Below are 25,478 nucleotides of genomic sequence, written 5' to 3'. Positions count from 1 at the left end.
GTACAAGGGCCTGAGGATTAAAATTTGCTTTATTTATTAGGCTACTTCTAAGATACTGAAAGGTATAAAAGGAGACTTTTTTCTTTGCTCTGTGGCTCACCTTTGCAGACGGGGATACTTGGTCAGGTGGTTTCCTTTTATTGCAGTGAACATTAACTGGCTGTTACCTTGTTTATTTGGTGAAGGCAAATCTTTTTTTAGACCTCTGGGCCTCAGGAAAGCTTTGCATTTAGTCTGCGTTGTCTTCAGAGTTCCGTAACGAGAAGGATGCAGATCACTATTGTCATCCCACTGTATGGTACGGTCATGCAATGCTTCTCACACCAAAAATGAAGCACAGAGCTCTGTGCCTTCTTTGAATCATTGGGAGATTGCTAACTATTCATGTCTTTTGTATGTGAATCTACCAAACACTACATTTTCAAAAAACAACAGTGACTAACTGGATCCAGTAGAAACATCAATTTGAGCTGACATTGTATTGTAGTTGTCATTTATGTAGCTCATTTATATAGCACCTTTTACCATTATTATATTCTCAGTGCGTTGGTGGTGGGAACTCTCTCGGGGATCGAGGTCCAGGGTATCAGAGGTTATGCGTTTGTGCATTTGGCCAAATAAGGCTTAACAGGGCTGGCCAGGCTCTGGTAGAGAGAAACCCATGAGGTCAGGCATGTGGCTGGGTGCTGACAGAAGTCAGGGGATGGCGTGGGTGCTACACTCGCTGTGTTCAGTGTGCCCGAATGTGTCGTAGGTCTTTGCTGCATACTGATATCTGAGGTGTTGAGGCGTAGTCTGGTCTAAGTAGGTGGATAATTATGTGGCCAGCCTGGCCAAATTTGTCATAGTCATTACTGTAATCTGATGTGTGCTGCATTATACGTACCAGGCAGATTCGGTGGTGATTTGTTGTATGTGCACCCAATCAGGTAGTGGGTTCCTCTGTCGATTATTGCAGCTGCGATAAAACTGTTAGTGACAGTGACAATCTAAGCTTCAAGAAATTGAAACCAGAGGAGTAGGGGCTATACTTACCAGCTTTTCCAGGTGGATAGCATGCCAAATCTCCCCATGTTTTGTGCGTGTACTGAACCTTCTCAATTGTTACCTTTACTATGGGTGGCCCATCCCATACTTCATCTATGCATGATACCTGCCCATCCCTCAAAACCTTCCAGTGCGATTCCGGACTAGTTTTTGATTGCCTTCCCAGAGTAATACACGAGATACCCTCACTTGACCTTCTTGCGCGAGCCTTGGCACACAAGTCCTCCCACGACAACACCCGCTGTACATCCCAATCTTTCAGAGTGCAATAGTGCTGTTGTTCTCAACCACTTTGAGTGCAATTTGCCTGTACTCCCCATACGTGGCAGGTGTAGTGACTAATCAATCCTGTGACATTTCATAGTGTGAAAAACAAGATGAAGGCCTGTGTTTCAGCTGGTGGTGCTTGTGGGAACCAAGGTAATGATCAGTGTTTGATATTGTGTCGTATGGGCTGGCCTAAAAATGGCAGGCGCCGCCAGGTGCTGCGAGGTCGACGCCGCCGTGAAAATGCCCAGCACTGCCTGGTGGTAAATGTTCATGTGCTTGGATTGGGAATTGAAAGGTTAGGGACGGGTTTCAGGATAATGCAGCACATAGCCAGGTTTTGAGGTCTTTTTAAAAAGAAAGGTAATCCTCGGTGTGGCGTATGTGCAGAGGAAGAATGTTCCGAATGGTGGGAGCTAGGATAGAGAAGGCTGAGCCGCCAACTCTAGTGGAGTTGTATGGGGGATAGCGAGGAGGAGAGCTGAACCCAATCAGAGGTTTTTGCCCGGTTGGCAGTGGATGATTTTGTTCTGTAGAAACTCTGGTCCTGTATTGTGGAGGGCTTGGTGTGTGATGCACATGGCATTGAAGGTCGCTCTTAGGCTGATAGGGAGCCAGTGTAGTACTCTGATAGCATGGGTGATATGTCCTCTTGGTGAGAGGGGAAGGAGCAGTCAGGCTGCTGAGTTTGGATTCATTGCAGTGTCCACAGCTGGCATGCTGGGACGCCGAGATAGAGGGAATTGGCGTACTCTAGGCAGGAGATGATGATGGCCAGTATTGCGGCGACTCGTTGAGGTTAGGAGAGATAGGAAAAGATTCGCTTTAGGATGCTTAAGTGGAAGTGGGAAGTTCTGTATATGGGGTTGATGTGGAGAGAGATAGGCCTGCGTCGATAGTGGATCCAAGATTTTTAATGGAGCTGGAGGCAGCAGGTGGGGATCCCAGGGTTTGTGGCTCCGGTATAGGTTGGGTAATGAGAGCCATTTTGCTGCATATTAGGATTTCTGATTTACTCGGGTTGAGTATAAGGTGTTGAGTATAAGGCGGTTGGTCTTCATCCATAGGTTGGTATTCGAGAGGCAAGAGGCAAAGTCGGGAAGTGGGGCAGCTGGAGTCTTGGGAATTTGGAAAATGGCTGTTGTATGCCTAATTGTAGCAGGTAAGGTATGATATGACATGATTGGTTATCTATAAGGCGCTTAATACCAAGAGGTTTTTAAGCGCAGACCAGGGGATCGAACCTGTGTTGCTCCGTGTCGTCTTGCTTCCAAGGAGAGCACTTTACCTCTGAGCTATCCTCCCGAGACATGAGAGCAGATGAGAGCCGGCAGTGGGCTTAGGTAGATGTTGAAAAGGAGAGGTGAAAGGGAGGCTCCTTGTGGGACCCCTTTTGTAATGGGGTGAGAGCCGGAGGAGAAAGGTGGGAGGAGAATGATTTGTGAATGATTAGAAATGAATGAGGTGATCCAATTGAGGGCAGAATATTTGATGCCTAGGGTGAGGAGCCTGTTCTTGAGAATTGTGTGGTTAATGGTGTCAAAGGCCGTGGAGAGATCGAGGGGGATGAGTGAAGCACATCCTTCTGAATCGGCAGCTCTTTTTAGGGCGTCCCAGAAACCGACTAGTGGGATTCCGTTCCACAGAGGGGTTGCAACCCTGATTGGGCTGGGTCGCAGAGTCTATTAGCTTCTGTGAAGAGGCCAAGTTGCTTGTATGAAGCAGGTGTTGAAGTTTGGGTGGTAGATTGACGAGGAGAGTGGGTAGAGGCTAGGTTTTTTCAGTTATCGATTTGACATGAGAGGCTTTGAAGGCCTCTAGGAAGGTGCCAGATGAGAGGGAGTTATTATTGATGAAGCGGGCGACGCTGCCTGCACAGGTGATAAGGATCTTTTTTAGAAGGTGGGATGGGCAAGGATCTCCAGGCGAGCCTGAGCGTCGGCTAAGTCTAGTAGGATGCAGAAATCGGCCTGGAAAATAGGGGTGAATGAAGAGAAGGTTGGTAGGGAGGGCCCTCATTGAAGCAGATTTTTTTTTTGTTAACTTATAGAAGATTCTAATAAGATAACATGAATTCTTGTTCACACCCGAATTACTGACCAAACGCGAGATCTTGCATCTAGCTCACTGAAAAAAGAAAAAAAAAGCCGGTCTGCAGCATAACTTGTTTAGGATCGCCCTCTAGTGGCATCAAGACGTCCATGGAAGCCGAGATCAGTTGTTTATTTTCTCCACAGCTGCAAACCAGTAAAAAATAACAGCACTGAAATGTTACCTGATGCCAGTGGCGCCCTGCCTTAAAACAGTCCGATTTTTGGAAAATGTGTCGCATTGGCGACTGCTTCGGTCACAGTCTGCAGGCCTGCGATGTTTTTTTTTTAACACCGACCGAAAATTAGGCACAGTACAAGTACATTCCCAGGGATCAAGTAATTTTATCAAATGGGGAAGCCTGAAATTAATCCCAGCATTCCCAGGTCCACAAATGTAATTTTGGACTGCACCTCCTCCCTATCCATCTTCATTTCTACAGCAATGTACGATGATTTCTGCATAGTTAAAGCTGCGCCACAAAGCACCATACCACACATCAAAGCACCATACCACACATCAAAGCACCGACGAAACAGAACAATGCTTCATGGAAATATGTTTGGCAAAATTAATACGATTCACCTTGAGCGAAGAAATGGACACCACAGAGAATTCGTCAAACTACCGACAGATTACCAAATTAATCCCAGTACAATGTCAAATACGAGGAATGCAACATTGTAAATACTAATTTAGGAAGCATGACGAACTTTATGAAATAAACCATACTTTTACATATCGATGGTGTTGAGGGTGACTGGCGCCCCCCGCGCGCTTCGCCGCAAGCCCCGGCCCCAAGAACATGGACCGACACGTCTGTCTTGGTTCGGGCTTCCCGGTCGCTCTGATGCGGCCGGGAACGCCCCGTTTATTTAAACTGCATGCGGCGGCGTGCAACGTCACGCCGCCGCGTGCGCGCCCGTCATCGGGCAGCGCCACACTCCTCCTTTTTCGGGGAGAACCAACAATCCTCATTAACTCTTCACTGCACACTGTAAAACATTGGAACGGAAACAAGTCATGATCATGACGGGACAACACAAACAACTCACACAAACTATGTCCCAGGAGCACCCCTTTATTAGCATCCACCCGGGTCCCCTTAACTATGCTTTCTCACGTCTGTATCCTCAGCCAATTGTCCCAGCACATAATCGGTGAGGCGAGCCGGTTTCCCTCGCCCAGCCCTCTGGGGGTACCTCCTGCTCGCCTCCGGCACGGGTGATCGGTCCGCCTGCGGACTTCGCATCAGAGACTCCGGCATGCAGGGTGGATCTCCCTCGGGCTCCAGGGCTCCTTCCAGGTCCGGATCAGGAGGTGGGTCAGTCCTGGGGTCTCTGATCTTTTTAAAGAAACTCACGTTCCTCGTCACTTCCGACCGTCCATCCGACGCCGTCACCATGGAGCCCCGGACGGCCACGACATCCAGCGGCTCAGGCTCATATGGCAAGGAGAGTTTCCCATGCAGGTGCCGATTGCGAATGAGTACCTCATCGCCCGGCTCCAGCTGTTGGGGGCGAAGCCCCCTCCCCACGTTTTCCTGGTCCGTCCTTGCTTGCCGGTCCATCTCGACCCATTGATCGTCAATGACCGCAGGTTCCCGTTCTCCGACCTCCAGCAATAGCCCTCGCGGGCATCTCCTGAACATTGCTTCTGCCGGGGCCACTCCCGTGGACGCATGTGGCGTGGTGCGGTACACTCTCAAGAACTGGTACAGGGCCCTGTGTAGGGACTGCCCCTGGCCTTGGGCAATTCACCTCACCCACCTTGGATTGGGGAACTACAATCCGGTCGCCCCGAAGCAGCAGGCCCGACGTCGAGAAGGACAGTTCCTCACGCACTTTCCACAGTTGTTCAAGAGCCGACCGGGCCTCCTGAGTGCGTCCCGCCAGGGCCTCAAGCGCAGACTTCCAGGAGCCCTGCTGCATGGACTGCCTCAATACTCTGAAGCACTCATCCTGTGCCGCCGCAGCCTCCAGCTCCTGGAGAGGCATGGCATTCGGCGTGGCAGCTTCCACCACGACCTGAACATGCTCCTCCGCTTCCTGCTCACAGACGTCACAAACTCCTTCTCCAGGCGGCCCGGGGTGTCTGGACAGATAGTCAGCCGCGTTGTTTACCCCTGGCCGGTAGACCAGGGTCACCCCATACTCTAGAAGAGCCAGCATCCACCTCTCAATGTGTGCCGGCGGTTTGGATGACGACCCCGCTAGGATCGGCAGCAGCGGTTTGTGGTCGGTGACCACCGTCACCGGGCGTCCAAGTACATAGAGCCGGAAATGGTGGCATCCCCATAGCACAGCCAGAGCCTCGCGCTCAATCTGCGAGTAGCGCTGTTCGGCGTCTGACAGCGCCTTGCTGGCATATGCCACTGGCCGGACGCCGCCATCACGGTCAATCTGAGTCAGCACTGCCCCCAGGCCGAATGGGCTAGCATCGACGATGATTTCCGATGGTAGGGCAGGATCGAAGAATGACATCGTGTCCTCGGCCGTGAGGGCGCCCCTAATGTCATCGAGGGCCGCCTGTTCCAGCGGACCCCAAATCCAGACAGTGTCCTTCCTTGTCAGGGCTCGGAGGGGCTCAGATCTGGACGCCAGGTTCTTGATGAACCAGCCACAGTAAGTGACCATGCCCAAAAAGCTTCGCACCTCCGACACAGATTCCGGTGGTTGGGCCTTCTGTATGTCCAGTACCTTCCTGGGGTCAGGCGACACCCGCCCTTCCATGAACACAAACCCGAAGAACTCCAGGGAGGGGCGCAGAAATTCGCACTTCTCCTTATGTAGTGTGAGTCCCAGCGACTGCAGCCTCTCGAAGGTTTTCGCCAGATGCCTCAGGTGGGCCACCTCGGTCCTCGCGAAGACCAGAATGTCGTCGCTTATGTTTAGGACGCCCTCCAGGTCGGCCAGGGCACCCCGAATGATATTCTGGAATACTTCCGCGGCCGAGGACACCCCAAAACTCAATCTCTTGTAGCGATACAGTCCCCGGTGCGTGGTGAAGGTGGTAATGTACCTTGAGTCGGGGTGTAGGACAACCTGGTGATATCCGGCCCTGAGGTCTAGCTTCGAGAAGAATCTAGCACCCTGCACCTCCGCAATGATGTCATCCAGTGTCGGTGTGAGGTGCCTCTCTCTCCTGATGGCCCTGTTGGGGATTCTCATGTCTACGCAGATTCTGACTGCACCCGGTTGTTTGAGTTTCCTTGCCACCACTATGGGGGACACCCAGGGAGTCGGTCCCTCCACCTTCTCGATGATATCTAGATCGACGAGGCTGTCCAGTTCTTTATCTACCTGCTCACGGAGGTGGAAAGGTACTCTCCGATGTTTTAGGGCCACCGGCTGTACCGACTCGTCTATGTGCAGCCGTACCGGCTCTTCGACCATCTGTCCAATCCCCTTGAATAGGGCCTGATGCTTCTCTAGCAAGTCATTAATGTCCTCCAGGTAGACGGAGTACGCGAAGCTTACAATGCCGAGAGCCTCCGCCGCTGCACAACTTAGCAAGGTGTTCTTACTCACTGGCGTCACGTAGAAGCGGGCTGTGATGTGGGAGCCATCGTGTTCCACTTTTGCCACAAAGGCCCCGTCCAGAGGGATGGGCTCCACGCCACCAAACGCAAAGATGCGGGCCTTTGGCGTGACCAGCCTGGGCGGCCGATCCATGGCGTTGTAATGTTCTCGGGCCATGACGTTCACCGATGCCCCTGTGTCCACGAGTACAGGGACCGGAGACTGGTTCACCTCAACCACGCATCTGGGTTGTCATCGATGTCTGCCTCTTAGGAGGTCCACACTTGATACGAAGAAAATGTTCTCTTCATCTTCCTCCTCTGCTTCTTCCGCCTGAGCTTCTTCCTCGCCCTGGTCTACCTGGGCAACATTGGATGGCCGACCCTGGCGAGTGGCGATTGCTCGGCCCTGACCCCTTGGCACCAGCACCGGCAAAGCCGCCCTACACACCCTTGAGAAGTGGTCTGGCAGGCCGCATCGTCCACATGTCTTTCCAGCTGCAGGGCACTCCGCTGGGTGAGGCAGGTCGTATCCGCATTTTTGGCAAATCTCTCCTGCCCTCCCAGCTCTGTCCCGTGTGCCACCGCCATACCTCCTAGCACCTCTTCCCCCTCGCCACATCGCGCAGATCTCTTCATTCTTTATGGGGCGTGACCCGGCCTCCATTCTTGCCGCTCTCGCCTCTGACACCTCGTGGCTCCTTCCCAGCTCAAGGATGCGCTGGAGCGTTATTCCCGGCTCCCTCAGCACTTGGCGCCTGAGCTTGCCTGAAGAGCACGCCTGGATGAGCATGGTCCTGATCATGTCCTCCGCATCGCCCCAGGCGCAGGCGAGTGACAGACGCCTCAGGCGCCCGTAGAACGTGTCTAGAGTTTCATCATCCTTTTGCTTGGCAGAGAGCATCACGAATCGCTCATAGTCCGCGTTGGCCAGGGGTAAAAAGTATGCCTGGAGGACGGCCTTTGCATGATCATAGGTTCCATTCCCTTGTGGCAATGATTCGAAAATCTCCTGGACAGAGGGCCCTGCCGAGTACAACATCGTGGCCAGCTTGGTGTCATCATCCACTACTTGCGCAGCCCTGAAATACATGTCCAGGCGGTCCACCCACCTTCTCCATCGGGGCCCCAGGCTGGATGGTGGGCCCGACACATCAAATTCGGGGATGGGCTGCAGGGCAGCATGTGCACGCACCTGTGCCATGGCAGGCGCTGCCAGCTGAGCACCCGAAGCAACAGCAGGTTGAACTGGGGGCTGAAGGGCGGGAACCGCCGCCTGACCGTCTCCTGGAGCTACTGGTTGCTGCATCGGGGGTAGAAAACCCTGTGGGGCCACTGGTGCACGAGGATGAAACTGTGCCGCCACACCGTGTGCTCCGTCCTGGTCTTCGGTGTCACTCATGAGCTTGAGCGCACAGGCACCCCCATGAGGCTGATCGGGGCCGCAACTAAAGTCTTCAGCCCACAGTGACTCTCAGCATGGACTACCCCAGGATGCAGTGAGTCCTGCCACCTCTGTGATGATGAAGAGGATAAAGACAGACAGGTTCACCAGGATGATGATGAAGGGGACGAAAAAGCAGGATGCCTTTCGGTTTTCCAAAAATTAGTAGCAGGATAGTGACTGGATGCAGCAGGCCCAGTCAAGATAGGCCTTCTCCTAGCTTCCACTTGACGTAGTAAACCCAAAATTAAGTTAATGCACCAAACATGCACACCTCCGTGTAGATGTAGCTGTTAGCTACTAAAGTGTCCAAAAATTAGGCCTGGGGTCGTTTCAGGGCCCAAACCGGAGCTCCTTGAAGTCCCACAGCCATTGTACAAAATGGCCGCCAGCCGCGTGGGCAAACGCACTACCCGCGGCATGAAACGAAGTCTGTCCTTCGACCTCGTTCCGGTGAGAAAAATTGTTCACAATGTCACCGCCGGGCCCGGGTATCGTTATCCCATCCTCGTCGCCACTGTTGAGGGTGACTGGCGCCCCCCGCGCGCTTCGCCGCAAGCCCCTGCCCCAAGAACATGGACCGACACGTCTGTCTTGGTTCGGGCTTCCCGGTCGCTCTGATGCGGCCGGGAACGCCCCGTTTATTTAAACTGCACGCGACGGCGTGCAACGTCACGCCGCCGCGTGCGCGCCCGTCATCGGGCAGCACCACAGATGGGATATAGACTATGTGGTGAATCGACCAAATGTGACACACAAAGACCAATTGCAGAGGTTGTTTTTAATAATATTAAACTGTGCTTGGGTTTCCCACTTGGAACCGGCCAAGCGGTCAAACTATAAAGTGTTTTGGTACTTAATCCACTGGGGTCGCAGAGCTTCTTCCGGGGTCAGAGGGATTCCCTCTCTGTCCGGGCCAGTGCGTATGGGAACTAGGAGTTGTTTTATAATAGAAAGGAATGTTCCTATCGTCTAACTAGCTAAAGTAAGGTTTGCTGGAAGTGTCAAATCACGCTAGGGCTGACCTATAGGGCAATAGGCCCAAGGCCTAACCAAAAACGCAAAATGTTGGCGTGGCCCAGTTTCTTTGGTCAAAGTGGGGCAGTTTGATGAGTTATTTCACTATGAGCCTAGTAGTTTTACCAAGTGTTGCTGAATAATATTCTTTAAAATGCACAATTTACCTCACATTTTGTCTAAAAACTCCCCCTTGAGTACTATTCCAACAGTGTCAAACTATAAGGTTTCTGAATTTTCTTTCTAGTAGGGTCTGACAGTCACCTCTGGGGATGGCATGGAGAGGGTTTAAGAGACTCACGGGGCCAGGGTAAGCCACCAGCCGCGCCATCCGGCCACTGGAGGTGGTAACTTGAGGAACCCCAACAGCTCGGCTAGTCTCCTCCCTGGACCTCGCTCCCATGTCTTGCAGTCACCGCCTGCATAGTGTTAGCGGCAACCTATAGGAAGTATTGATGAGGCGTGATGGAGGGTGCTCATTAGCACCGTCCTATGAGGCCAATGACATGAAAGAGAATAAACTGTGAGACGATGAACCCTAGGTCAAATTTGCTGTGAACAAATCATGAATGTGCAGGGAACGCTGGACCCCAACTGTGGACCCACTTATGGAATGGAAATCTGTAACAAGCGCACCATGGGTGTGCAAGCCCCAGCGCGGACCAGGGAGCGCAAGCCCATTAGAAGTATATGGCAGAAGGGGAGAGCAGATGGACTAAGTATAGGCTAGATAACAAGCTTACCTGCAGTATTTCCAGCTGGTGTGCGGCATTACCCAACCACAATGACACTGATGCCTGATTCCAAGATGGCTTTCTGAAACCTTGGGTGGCGGAGGGCAAGGCCAGGGCCAAAATGGATTATTAGGACATGCACCATACCTTAGTATAAGTAAAGGCAGAGGACATGCACATGGAGAGAGGAGGTGGAATCATTAGGTCAAAAGCCAATCACTTTGCCAGACACTAATGGGAAAACTGCCCCACCAACAAACAATCTCATGGAAACAATTAATGGCCAAGCCTAAATATATTTAAAAAAGGAGGACGCCACAATATTTTGAGGAAGTCAGGAAGGTGTTCAATGAAGCTGGTGTGATTTCAGTAAGTGGTGCAGGAGATGGGTAGAAGTGGAAGGGGCCGGTTACCAGACATTTCGTCGAAAAAAAATGGTCGACAGGACATTTGGTCGAACCCATTTGGTCGAAAACCAAATGGTCGAATTTTTTATTTTGTTATTTTCACCTTTTTTTTTTTTGGGGGGGGGGTCCCCCCAACCCCCTTTTTTTCTAAAAAAACATTTTTTCCCTAAACTAAAACCTAAAATATATATATATAAATAAAAAAAAAATGCGACCATTTGGTTTTCGACCAAATTCCATCGACCAAATGTCTTTCGCCGAAATGTCTTTCGACGAAATGTCCGGACACCGAAGGGGCCAAGCCAACAGAGAATAACCTTCAAAACGTTGTGCAGTTGCCATACAATCTGCATGACCACACATCAGGGGTACTTGGAATCAGTCCTCTGTCACTATAAACCAAATAAGAACTTGACATCAACTAACAATAACCTAATCACCACCCCAATGTTCAGGAGTAGTGTGCGTGGAGGCTGCACCCTCCCAGTAGCAAGAACATCCAATTGAACAAACTGCCCAGTGAAGACAGAGCTGACTCCTTCCAGAAAAGGTTTAAGAGACTGCCAAACCCCATGCCGAAAGAAGCGTTTGATGAATAATCACAAAATATTGGTTTAACAATTGTTAACATTAATCTTGCTTTAATCCCAAAGTTTGTACCAAATTATTTTTTTGTATATAATTATGACTACGGGGGCTTGCTCACACTGTAATAATTATTTGGATGTTCCGCCTATACCATGTATCCCACTTCTCTCCTTGAACTCTGAATCTGCTTTACTGCAAGTTGGTGCATTATACATTCTCAAATAAAATTAAATAACTAGGCTGCACTCCAGAAGACCTGCGAAACTAGGGTGGCGAAGCCCAACAGGCCACACTGTAAGAAGGCCACAATAAGTACACATGCCATGAGGACATGTGCAGACTCTCCTCGCATTCACATGATTTATAACTTTTCAACTTCAATACCTTCTCATAAAAATGAATTAAAAAAATTGATTGATTTTTACAGTTTCTTCTTATTTTCTTCTGATTATTTTCTTATAGACATCATCATCATATATAAAGACAGAATACAAAAAACAACAATCATTAAAACCTTGATAGGAAAATACAATGTAATCAAAGCTTGAACAATCCCATCATATAAATACAACACACCATCCTGTGATCTCACATACCGACTCATCCATATCAATCACATTCATACGCATTCAGAAATCAGTCATACTTGTGCAAAGAACGCAATAATAACAGTTTGTCAAAAGACCAACAGGTCCAACCACTAGACCTTCAATGCAAAATGTTGTTGGTTATCACATAAATGCATCAATATTTAATGTGATACTGGCATATATTGTATAGTTGTTCTAATATATTCAATTGTCACACTCATTTATGTAAACCAAAACAATCGAGATCCTAAAATGAAACTTCAGCTGTTATCATGTCGACTCAAGTTTCGGGAATGGTATATCATGCAATTTTTCAACCAACGCTCTCATCAGGACATAAAGAGAAATCTTCATTTTGGATCACTTTGGTGTATGTTGAATCGATTTGGCAAAAAGTTTATCTGTTTTATCTAGGCAGTTTGCTTGGCGGTGTTCAATTAGAGGCATCCATCTGCAGCGAAGAGTAGACAGTCTCTATTTATCCGCTGTGACTAGGTCCAACGCTGCACTGTAGCAAGGATAATGACTCTCTGCTATTTGATGGCTGCACAGGTTCTCTCTTATAATTGAATCTTGGGTGATGAATTCATTAGAAACGTGAAAACACAGGATTTCCAAAAATCAATTCCAGTCCGTGAAACTGTGCATCTGTTGACTACTGTCCGGCTCGTCCATGATGGAGTCCATGTCAGTATTTTCAAATCGTTCGTCGCTATCATTCCATGGAGCAATATCGCATATGCGTCCAAGAACCTGGGGGCTGACAGTTCGAAAAAGTGCAGCTGTCTGTAAGAAGGTTCACGTTGTCAGGAGAGAAGAGCAATGGACCTGCTGCAGGCCATGACCTAAACGGTGGCAGGAGTCAGAGAACCTTAAAGAGCAAGAGTGAGAGAACCTCCTGCTCACCAGAGCGATTGTGAAGTGTTGTACTATAGCCTGTAGCAGTGGGCTTCTGCTGCAGGGGTTACAGGGGGCTGGAGGTTATGATGACTGTAGCCTGAAAAAAACACAGGTAGGGGAGAAGAAAATCCTACCCAGAAGAACTAATAGGGCAAGCAGGTGAACGTTGCAGGTCTTGGGGACACGACAAGGAGTACATCACTCATCTACAAAGATGTGGAGGATTGCGCATGGGTGAAACCATTGGCAGAAACCAAGTAAAGACGTGTGCTGGGGGCCCTCAAAATCACTCCGAGACTTTGGGTGCAGTGAAGGACTCTTTCCTGGGTGTAGACACCCTGGAATTTCATAGATTGGAATGGGGATTGGTCATTGGACATTAGGACATTAGATTCTATAGTTTGGGAACCTCTTTCACTGGCTCTGTTATCCCTCCACCCTGACATGGTTTGCCAAGAACCTTAGCATTTTATGTTTTTTCCTGGCATCCTCTAGACAGTCCTCCAACCTCTCCCAAAAGGGTCCTAATAAACAACTGTTTAACGTGCCTGCTGTGCTACGTGCCTTCTAAAATATCTGATTCTGTTCTCCCTCCGGACCCTTACTCTTCACCTCTTTGCCCAAATCACAGAGGCAGGCAGGGCTCAAGTCCTAAAATATAGCTGGGGGACTCATTAACATACCAATTGAATGTGGTGTCACCAGAAATGTGCATATTAAGGTGTCCTCTGAAAAAAAGTGTGGGGTCTCCGTCCACTCGTGTGTCCCCTCGACTTTGGGAACTGGAGGCAGGGTGCCACCAATCGGAGTCACAGGGACAGAGCAGCAAGCTTGTCATGTGTAGCCCACCGAGGAGGAAAGCGCATGTCTTTCTGCTATGGTACTCAGGCAGGTATACATAACACAATGTTATTATAGGGAATCACTTGCATGGAATTCTGGCACACCATTATGTGCAAAAACATTTGAATCTATTTATTAAATATATATGGTAGTGTTATGGTTTCAGTGATTTATGAAACATGTATATATTGCTTCTTCTGTGTACAATTTATGACAAACGTATTACATTCCCCTTAATTTCCGGAAACACTTGCTCTCCAGTTCATGCTCATACACCCCCATTCATAGTATTCCCCAAACTCATTCACAATCCTTTGCTGGTACAAATCTTCCAGTGCTGTTCCACTCCTCTCCCGCTTGTGGCACCTGAAAGAACACTTAACTCCACCCCAACACCTCCAAATTTCATCCAGCTCCACAGGGCACTGATTGGACATGGAGAGGGAATAAGGGCAGGATAGTGGGGAAGATAAGTAGAGAAGGAACAGGTAACAGGAACACTGATGGGACAGGAGAGTGGAGAATGAAGAGGGGCAGAAGAGCGAGGGAGAGATTGAGAGTAAGGGAAGGCAGGAGGTAAGGTAATTAAACAGAGCCAGATGAGGGCAAAAGGGTGAATGGGTACAGAGAATGAAAGAGAGCAGGGGAAATGGGGCAATAGTTAATCAGGCACAAGAGTGAAGGGAAATGCAGGGTAAAGAAGATTAAAGGTAGGAGAAATAGAGAGCAGGGGATTCAGGAGTGTAATGAGAATGGAGAATAATGGAGGTCTACAGAGTCAGGGTGAAATGAAGAGTGAGGGAGGGCAGGAGAAAGGGAGATAAGGGAGGTGAGTGAGTGAGGGTTGGGGAGTGGAGAGGCCGCAATGTAGGAAAATGGTGTGTGATGTGGAGCGATGTAGAGAGCAGGACCTTTATAACAAAGAACCTTGGTCAGAAATGGAGAAAGAAAAGGCAGGAGGATTAAGGGAATGAGGCGAGAACAGGGGACGACATAGTGTTCAAAAGAGCAGGAAAGAGTAGGATAGAAGAGAGGAAATTGTGAGGAAAATAGAGGGGGAAAAAGAATGCTGTATTGGAGAAAAAGGAAGCAGGAGGGAAAGGAGTAAAAAAGGAACATATTTGTGATGCAATGTCAGCAGGTACTTGCCCTAGCTGCCCACCTATACACAGTGTGAAAAACCTGGAGGTGTCTCTCCTAGCTAGTCCATGGGGATCTGTCATCCAGGTGGCCAGGACATGACCATCGCTATTGGATACAGTTCTTGGGGTTGGACCAGTGAGGGAGGATCACAACCCCATCTTACCATGTAGGACATTCCAAAACACTGCCCCCCCCTTTATCCACACAAATACTTTCGCACAACAAGAAAAACAACGACCAACACCAGGACTGTTTACCTGACGTGTCCCAATACCAGGGTCAGGCAAAGTCAGGTAATAGACCAGAATCACACACACCTGACGGCCCTTTCCCTTACCCACAGGGAAAAAAGGTGGAGCACAAGAGCACGATATGAGCAAGGCAGTCCGCACGACATAAGAGCTAACTCAGCACGGCAGTTCAAGAAGAGGAGAAAGACGGCGCAGACTGGGGGGTGACAAGGAGAGAAGTGACCTTGCCCTTTCCGAGCCAGGCCTGTGAAACCTCTGTAAATGGAAACATAGGACCGTGAACAAAGACCACTGTGTGTTGCAGCAGATGTCTATGGTATGCAAGACCCTCCTCTGCTGATAACCAAGCTGGGGAAGGACGTCGGTCTCGGCGGTACCAACTTTGACTCCAAGGATCACAGCCGGTGAGTCAAAGTCGGGAGAATCAATAAGAAACCGAACTGTGTTAAATGAAAAGTAGCCAACGGCTAATTTGAACTTTGAGAAGCTAAAGAGGGGGAAAACCAGCAACTGAGGAGGCCGGCACCACATGGGTGCTCAGCCAGGAAACTCTGGGTGATTACCCAATGGTAGAAAGACTACTGTAACCATAAGCCCTTGGGAAGAGGTGAAAAGGAGGTCAAAATGGTCATACACGGGTCTTGTAAAATCCTCTGTACCTTCAAAAGTCTTTGGCCGGCAGATGATTGTGAAAGCTAAGGGAAGTGAATCCTGCATGGTGAAAAGTAATACAAGAACCGTACATTGGAAAAGTCAGTGAGAGTAACCCCTCGGCAGAGGGAGACCGACAACGAGGGGAAAAGCCTGAAAGCCTGTTTAAAAAGACATTAAGATTTGTGATAGCAAGAAGTACTGCAAGACAAGGGGTAAGGAAGTGCCCCTCTTGGCAACTGAGATGTGAACCAGGTCGCGGGAGATCCAGGGGTGGACAACTATCACCCAATGTTCACTGAGAAGGGTAACTGTCTTGTGAATTTGTTGAATTCAATTTCTGAGGGGTTTGCGCCCCGAAGAGGGGGACCGAGGGGTGAAGCCATCACCCAAAGTATACGTTAAGCAGAACTTTGTGTTTGTTTGTTGTAGAAAACATCAGGCCCTCGAGGGAAAGAGACTATTATTGAAAAGAGACTTTACCATCAAAGAACCTGATCGCGGGAACTGAACTGTCTGCTCGTGCTGAGAAAGCTCGAGCGTGTGCTGTGCTCCATTCCTCCTGGGAAAAGTGGAATTATTCCTACATACTTGGTTTTGATACCGCCTCCAGGGTGTTACATTCGATTAGCCCCAAAAGATTTGGGATAGACGTCTTAGCAGGCGTTATTGATCCCGACTTTAGGGGAGATGTGAAGGTTCTCTTACAAAACCATGGTGAGATCTCTTTTGAGGTAGGTCAGGGAGATCAAATTGGCCAGGGGATTTTGGAAAGAGCTCTATTTCCTCAGTTTAAAGAAAATGAACCAGATACAGCAGAAAGAGGTAACTTAGGTTTTGGGTGAGCTGATGAGTCAATTGATGTCGAAGAAAGGAAGGGAGAGGAACCCACCATCTATCCAGACTTGGCCTTTTGCCCAGAGAAATGATCCAGTTCTCGCTGAAGCATTTTTACAAGCAATACCAGAAGAAGAAGGCTTAGAGAAAGGGAGTCCTTTTTCTTTATAAAACAAGGACTGCTTTATAGAAAAGAAACCTCACCAGAGGGTATAGTAAAAACGCAATTGGTAATACCCAAAAGCCATAGAAAGGTTGTACTGGAAGTCGCGCATTCCCACCTTACCGGGGGACATTTAGGATACTCTAAAACCCAGGCACACATAAGTGGAAATCTTTACTGACCAGGCATCCACCCTGATGTAAAAGACTTGATACAAATGTGCAAAATGTATTAAAAGACCAGTACGCAGATTCCATTACCTGTTCCTCGGAAACCCGGGCTGATTATAGAAGTCCCATTTTCCAGAATTGGTATGGACATAAAAAACCACTAGAAACCTCAAGATTGGGCAATAAATATGCACTTGTGATCGTGGATTATGCGACCCGATATCCTGAGGCATTCCCAATGCAATATAATACCACCCAGCAGAACTTTAAACATCTTCTACTTTATTTCTCCAGAGTCGGTTTCCACAAGGGTATACTAATGGACCAGGGCTAAAAAATGAGTAAACTTATGGCTGAAGTCAAAGAGTTACTCCACATTACCACCTTGCAAACTTTTGTGTACCATCCCCAAACCGATGGCTTGGTGGAAAGATTCAATAAGCCCTTAAAACTAATTCTCTGAAAACTGGTAGACAAGGACAGAAATGACTGGGATCGCATAATCCCATGGGCACTATTTGCCATGAGGATAACCCGCCCAAGTCTCCACAGCTTTCTCTCCCTTTGAATTGCTCTATGGAAGAGAACCGAGAGATGTACTTGACATGCTCCAGGAAACCTGGGAAGAACGAGAGAAGGCCCTTATTCACATGTCATGATTCCTGCCCCTCATGTCCCCAGCCCTCCAAGATGTCAGGCTGGAGCCAGGCCACAATCACCTACATGGCCCTCAAGGGCCTCTCCATCCCTCCAAGGACCCACTTGGAGTCAGACTTGGCGCTTGTGGCACCAGACTCACTCACTCTCATAGGATAACATTGGGGATTGGACTTGTAGTGCATCCCCCTCACAAGATGGATGACCCACATATTTCGGTTCCCAGAACTGCATGTGCAGTCAAGTCTTTTGCGTGTGGTCCAGCCCAGAGACACCTGGGATACGTAGAGACTATTTAAGCCACGCCCGGGCTGAGAAACATGCTTTGTGTTTTCTGCACCTTCAGCGTGACACTCACCGTGTTTGGATCAGTCTCCAGTAGCTCAGCTCCTGCAAGAACAAGAACACGGTTAGGAACAGCCTTACCTTGCGGTGCTTCTGCCCATCATTCATTGCTCCTTCTGTTCTGCAGGCATCTTCGGCGGTGTCATTCCCATCCCGGCACGCCACTTCCTAAGGAAAAGTGAAAAGAACAGAAAAAAGGCATTAATAAGCATTCAGCAAATCTTCACTTATTTTTTAAAGACTGTACGAGCTTCAAACGCTTAACTGAATCCCAGCCGCTTTGGGGGAACTCTGTCTCCGGCACTTCTCATCCATCTGCAAGAGGGAAAAGACACTCCAGGTTAGCGTAGAAACATATAGGGCGCCGCATACCGCACTTACTCACCGCATTTCTTCTTCATAACCGGCATCCACGCTGAAAACGTCGCGGCACCTAAAAGACACAGAAAAATACCTCAGTTCAGTACAAATACAAAAGGGTCACATCGCGCATCGCGCTCTCACTCACCTTCAGTGCTACTCATCTCAGCAGCACGCTGCCATCACCGGATGCTGGCCATCATCTAAGGAAGGAAAGGAATGAAGTTAGAGAACTGTTCAAAAGATTCATTATACTTACCTGTCGGACTCTTGCCAGTGAAGTAACTGGGCAGCAATGAGCCCGCATCAATCAATGTGCCCCTGTGCTGAAAGCAGGACGGAGAGCACACTTTCCAAGAAAACAAGGCCCAGTCTCCAGTCGAGTAGACTCCAGGGAAGGGTTCGAGGTCGTAAGAGGTCAGAACAGGCTGAGTGACGTCCTCGTGGATACCAGGTGAGCGTTACAGAACACAAAGCCTCACATCAAAATCCACCTGGGCGGCATGGAAACATCAGAAACCGACCAGTTAGCCCACATGTTGGGGCAGCTACGTTCCGAAGTACATGCAGCCAGGCAGGAGACCAACACCCTGAGGAGAGAGCTGATAGTAGCCAAAGAACGCACTGATGATTTAAGCCGGCAACTGCCCCAGTCACAAGCAGGGCATGCACCATTGCTGGGAAGCGTGCCCTCGGTGGCAGCACCATCAGCCAATGCCGTTCAGATAACCCTTCCTGGGGCAGTTCCCTTGGCCCCGCCCGAATGATTTACGGGGGATCCCAAGAGGTCTCAACGTTCATGAACCAGTGCCGCCTGCACTTCCTTTGTAGACCAGGGGCCTTTCCGAATGACCAATCATGGGTCGCTTTTGTGCTATCCTACCTGAGTTGTAGCGCAGCGGACTGGTCTGTACCCTTTGTGGCCCAAGACGATCCTTTGCTGCATGACTTCAGGGGCTTTCAGCAGGAGATGGAAAAGCTGTTCGCCCGTCGTACTCATGGGCAGGCATTAGACAACGAACTTCTGTCCCTACGCCAAGGGAATCAAGACCTATTAACATACACAGCCACGTTCAATAGACTCGTAGTTGAAGCAGAATGGCCAGTGGAAAAGACAACCACGTTATTTCATTTGGGGTTGCGGGGGGAGCTCAAGGATGTTCTCGCACAAGTAGTGAACCCCCCGAAAGACTGCTCAGAATTCATTGACCTTGTTGTTCAACTGGATCATAGGTTGCAGGACCGAAGAGCAGATCGAACCAGACCGGACCCTCGCCCTATGTATGTGCATTCAAAGGACAATATTGCCCGTACAACGGAAGGTTCAGGAGAACCAATGCAAATGGGGGGGTCAGAACCCCCTTGACTAAAGCGGAAAGGGATAAAAGGAGACAGCAGCAGTTATGTCTGTACTGTGGAAGGTCAGGTCATTTCCTTAAAGAGTGCCCTGTGAAGCCACCGAGGTGGACGGTAGGGGCCATGGACAACGAAGATACCATCAAGGAATCGGAAAACTCCCCAGCCGGGCAAGTGTAGGGGTCCACTTGTCGAGCGAAGAAAGTGAACTACAGACCTCCCATTTTGTGGTCTTGATCAATCACCAACAACCATCTCGGATGCACGCAGTAAGAGCGTACATTGAGAGTGGAGCCGTTGGGAATTACATCGACCAGGATCTTGCGGCAAAGATGGGGCTTCCGTTATGCCCTAAATCAACCACCGACACTGTTACCACTGTTGACGGCACTGAAATAGCTTCTGGTCCAGTATCCCAATGCACTGCAGCTTTAACCCTTCCGTGCCAGGATGGACACCAAGAATCTATCGTTTTCGACCTCATTAAGGTACCACAGTTCCGGTTGATTTTGGGAATGCCATGGTTGGTGGCTCACAATCCTCAAATTAATTAGCGAGCAAAAGAATTGGCCTTCCCCGAGACTTGCGCCCACACATGTTATCGCCAAGAGAAACAACCAATAGACACCAAAACCTCCACGCTTGCGACTGTGGCAATCGGCAATTTACCAAGTGAATACCAGGACTTTCAAGATGTCTTTCAGAAAGAACAGGCTAATACCCTGCCACCGCATAGACCATACGAACGTCAAATCGACCTGATCCCCGGCACACAAATCCCTTGTGGCCGAATTTACGGACTCAAAGAACCAGAAAACCAGCACCTGAAGGCCTATCTTGACCAATACCTGGCCAACGGGTTCATCCGTCCCTCGAAGTCTCCAGCAGCCAGTCCTCTATTCTTCGTACCGAAAAAGGAGGGAGACTTGAGAACGTGCATCGACTATCGGGCACTGAACCAGATTACCGTAAAAAAACGCTACCCCTTGCCACTGATCCCCGAATTGCTTGATCAAGTCAAAAATCTACACAAAACTAGACCTGAGGGGGGCATATCACCTTGTTCGCGTAAAACAGGGGGACGAATGGAAAACCGCTTTTCACACCAAATACGGCTTGTACGATTATCAAGTAATGCCCTTTGTCCTTTGCAACGTGCCTGCAGCATTTCAATACTTCATGAACGATGTCCTACGGGAATTGATTGATGTCTGTGCTCTAGTGTACATTGACGCATTTCTAGTATATTCCGCATCAAAGCAGGACCACGTTAAACACGTCCGATCCATTTTGGAGAAACTCCGTCAACACCAGCTCTACACCAAGCTCGAAAAGTGCTCATTCCATGTCTCCGAGGTGGAATTCCTGGGCTTTATTCTCAGCCCGAATGGAATCCGAATGGATGTGCACAAGGTAGATGCTATCCTGAAATGGTCATCCCCAAATTCATTCAAAGGGGTTCAAAGTGTGCTGGGTTTTGCAAACTTCTACCGTCGGTTCATCCCAGGATTTTCGTAAATCATGCATCCCATCACATCATTGCTAAGGAAAAGCAACAAACATTTCCAGTGGACAACAGAAGCCGAGGAAGCTTTCCAGGAACTCAAAGCAAGATTCACATCTGCCCCAATCTTATGCCACCCTCGCCCTGATCTCCCATATAATATAGATCTCCTGTATATCTTGTTTAGGTAAACCATCCATTACTTACTGATGACTCCCACTGGGGCTGGATGTCCTCAGTAAAATCCTGTTTGCCCTCTCCAGTGTGCTGTCACAAGCGCTTTACACGCTCTTTCCCTTGGTACAAAAGCGCAGGCTTGGTAATCTCCTGATGTCCTGCTCTTAATTTAGCATCGACTTGTTTCAAAAAACAACCGGCAAACAACTCCGGGAGCAATATAAGTCTCGCGCATGTCACCGCGGGTCACGTGATGGCGTCATCACGTCCCACGCGGGTCGGTGAACGCACATCGCGTAGCGATGACGTCACCCCGCCCCGCGAAATACGTGCGTGTGCCTGCAGCTGGGAAATGAAGTCCCCGATCGCCTATTTATCTACCATGCTGACCGCCACATATCCCCATGTCTGCAATTTCATCTTGAACAAAAAATGTGAGACGCAGGTAACCATTTCTATTCCCAATACGTTTCAATTCGAAAAAGCATAGGCTTGCTTCGAAACATTGTGGCACAATCCTCCATATCTTCTGAGAAAAGGTGGATTTTCTACATGTATTACATACTTTCTGTACCTATTTCTCATATATCATAATCTCCAATATGTGCATATATTCGGCGATCCACATGATCTCACTAATTACATCAATCGAGATTCGAAGTTCAAAAAATCCAAAGGAAAGAAAGGAAGACCGAGTCATAGACAGCTGTCTAAGTATTGTGCCACTCCACGCCTTCATTTAAACCATGGAGATGGCTTCTAGATAAGAAAATAAGTTTTTGTTCCAACTGTAATAACTTTCCATTGATCAGTGATTGTGACTCCCCTTTAACTTGTTTCAGAATCACCCATTCGAATTCATTACTGGTATGTTTCTTTTCAATAAAATGTTTTACCATTGGTGCTTGTTCAACTCTATTCCTAATGCAGCTTCTATGCTCGATCATCCTTGTTTTACATTTTCTATTTGTCTTTCCAATGTACATAAGTTGACATGGACATTTAATTAAATAAATGACATTGCTTGTTTCACAGTTTGTGTGTTCTGTCATTTGCCATATTTTCCCTAAGCCTAAATCAACTGATGTAGTCTTCCTTGTTTGCTGGCACATGGTACAATTACCACACGGATAATGACCCTGGACTGGCTAAAGGCCCCACAAATTTGTCTGTTGACCTCCTCTCTTCTTAGTCTTAACATCATTCCTCATAACTAGCTCACGCACAGTAGTGCTTTTTTTAAAAGCTATAATGGGACTTTTCATTTCTTTAGTCATAATTTTCTTCCAATTCCTCTGAATAATACCCTTGATTTTGTATGAAAGGTTACTAAATGTATTCACAAATACTAGTGGGGTCTCTCTAATTTCCGCATCTCTACGTATTTGTTGGTCCAAAAGGGCTTCTCGGTTGTTATTAAAAGCTCTCTTAGCCGCCAAAGAAGAAGGATATCCTCTGTCTACCAATTTGTCAATAAGCACATTAGCCCCATCTTCATACGAGGCATTAGTACTGCTGTTCTTCTTCAGCCGCAAAAATTGCCCAAAGGGTAAATTGTTCTTGACGTGTTGCGCATGGTGGCTATTGTAATGTAGTAGTGCATTCCTATCTGTTTCCTTAGTAAAAGGTTTAATCAGTAATACACCTTGTTCATGATAAATACAAATGTCTAAATAATGTATTAGTTCATTGCTGATGTTACTGGTGAATTTGAGATATCTATTCTGTAAGTTCAACCATAAAACAAAATTTCTAGATTCTTCTTCACTCCCCTTCCAGATGACGAAAACGTCATCTATATACCGAAGCCAACATAATATGTTCTCTTGGAATGGGTTTCGGTCGGTGTACACCACCGTTTCTTCGAACATGTTTATATACAAATTGGCCACATTGGGTGCCATTGCCGCCCCCATGGCCGTCCCTTCAATTTGTTTATAAAACTGGCCCATAAACTGAAAAAAGTTGTTCGTAAGGGCCATTTCTGTGCACCATTTTATAAAGGAATTCGAGACTGGAGAGTGATCTTGTCTATTCAGCAAAGTCTCTTCCACTACCTCTAATGTTGCCAATTGAGGTATGTTCGTGTATAAGGCTTGTATGTCTAGACACATTAACAGATTCGTCCTTGGATCAAAGGTATTTCCCTCAATTCTATTGATGGCATCTGTTGTGTCTTTAACATAACTTTTCATACTGGGGATAAATGGTCTTAAATAGAAATCCACAAATTTCGAAATCGGCTCCAAAAGGGAATTGACACCCGAGACAATGGGTCTACCCGGGGGTTTCTCCAAACTTTTGGTGGAAACGGACGCCTCAAGCATGGCTATGGGAGCCGTCCTCTCACAAAAGGACCCTGAAACGGGCCAGTTACACCCTGTTGCCTTCTGGTCGCGTAAATTCACACCCCCTGAACTCAATTACGCTATCACAGACAAAGAACACCTGGCCATTAAGTCAGCCTCTAAGGCATGGCGGCACTACCTCTTGGGCGCCAGACACACAATCACTGTAATAACTGACCACCTGAACCTCCAGTACCTAAAAACGGCAAAGGCTCAATCCTCACGACAACTACGTTGGGCTCTTTTTTTTGCTGAATATGACTACGTGATTACATTTCGACCAGGAGTGAAAAACGAGAAGGCCGATGCCCTTTCCCGTATGGGGGTGGAAGAGCAAGGGTATCAGACCCCTGACCCAATAGCAATCATCCCGAGTGACAAGCTCCTAGGAATCACAGCAACCATAACTCAGAAAGAATTACATGAAGAAATCCAAAACCTGATGAGTCCGGAGCAATTACAAGCGTGGAGTGCACAAGAAGAACATTACATGATAAAAGATCATTTGCCCTATTTCAGGAATCGTTTATTCTTACCAAACCAAGAACTACGAGAACAAGTCATGTCCGGTTATCATGATTCCTTGATCGAGGGCCACCCCGGAATCGCTAATACCCTATCCAAGGTAAAACGAAATGATTGGTGGCCCACGTGGCGTAAAGACATTATCCAATTCATCCTATCTTGTGGAGTGTGTGCTCAAAACAAGTCATCCAAGCAGAAACCGGCTGGGCTATTACAACCATTGGAAATCCCACCAGCACCCTGGCACACGTTGTCCCTCGATTTTATTACTGACTTACCACCCAGTCAAGGGTTTAACACTATTCTTGTGGTCGTGGACCTATTTTCAAAAATGGCACATTTCATTCCTCTTAAGGGGCTCCCAAATGCTTCCACTCTGGCGAAGGTATTTCTTGAAGGCATCGTACGGCTCCATGGGTTTCCTTCAGTTTTGGTCTCAGATCAAGGTCAATTCGTATCTAACTTCTGGAGAAAATGCTGCTCTATGGCCCAGACCGACATCCGGATATCCACCAGTCAGCATCCCCAAACGGATGGTCAAACTGAGAGGACAAATCAGACGCTCGAGCAGTATCTGCGTTGTATGTTACACCAAGCTGAAGGAAGCTGGTTCGACCTATTTTGGATAGCTGAATATGCTTATAATAATTCCCTACACACCAGCAGTGGGCAGACACCCTTTTATACCATGTATGGCAGGCACCCACGTACTTCTGAGTTGGACGTTCCTACAACCCTGGAAATGCCAGCGGTCAAAACCTTGCACTCGACCATTTCTCACACCTTTAAAAGGGCAGCTGAACACCTACTTCAAGCTAAGAATTGGCAAAAGAAGTTTGCTGATCAACACCGAGCAAAGGCCCCCAACTACCAAGTGGGAGACAAAGTCTGGCTGGCATCTAAACACGTGTCCATTAAAGGAACCCAAACTTTCCGTCCAAGATACCTGGGTCCATTCACCGTCAACTCTGTGATAAATCCTGTGGCAGTCAGACTTTGCCGTCAAACATGCAGATTCATCCTGTGTTCCATGTGTCTCTCCTTAAGCCTGTTCAACCTGGGACCCGGGTAGCAACGCCACCGCAGCCAGTAGTAGTCGCCGGGGAGCCAGAATTCGAAGTCAAGGACATCCTGGATTCAAAGTATGTCAGATCCAAATTATACTACCTAGTAGACTGGAAGGGGTATGGTCCACAAGACAGGACATGGGAGCCTTGTGAGTACATCCATGCACCTCGCTTGCTTAGACGATTTCATCAAAACCATCCAAACAAACCAGGACCAGACAGAAGAGCCATCTTGAGAGGGGTCTTGGGGGGAGTGCTGTCATGATTCCTGCCCCTCATGTCCCCAGCCCTCCAAGATGTCAGGCTGGAGCCAGGCCACGATCACCTACATGTCCCTCAAGGGCCTCTCCATCCCTCCAAAGACCCACTTGGAGTCAGACTTGGCGCTTGTGGAACCAGACTCACTCACTCCCATAGGATAACATTGGGGATTGGACTTGTAGTGCATTGATGGGGACAAGATGGATGCCCCCACA

Source organism: Ambystoma mexicanum, chromosome 1p (genome assembly GCF_040938575.1).
Source record: "Ambystoma mexicanum isolate Mex_15411 chromosome 1p, UKY_AmexF1_1, whole genome shotgun sequence".
Taxonomy (NCBI): domain Eukaryota; kingdom Metazoa; phylum Chordata; class Amphibia; order Caudata; family Ambystomatidae; genus Ambystoma; species Ambystoma mexicanum.
The sequence above is the reverse complement of the archived record's forward strand: the minus strand, read 5'-3'. Positions refer to the sequence as shown.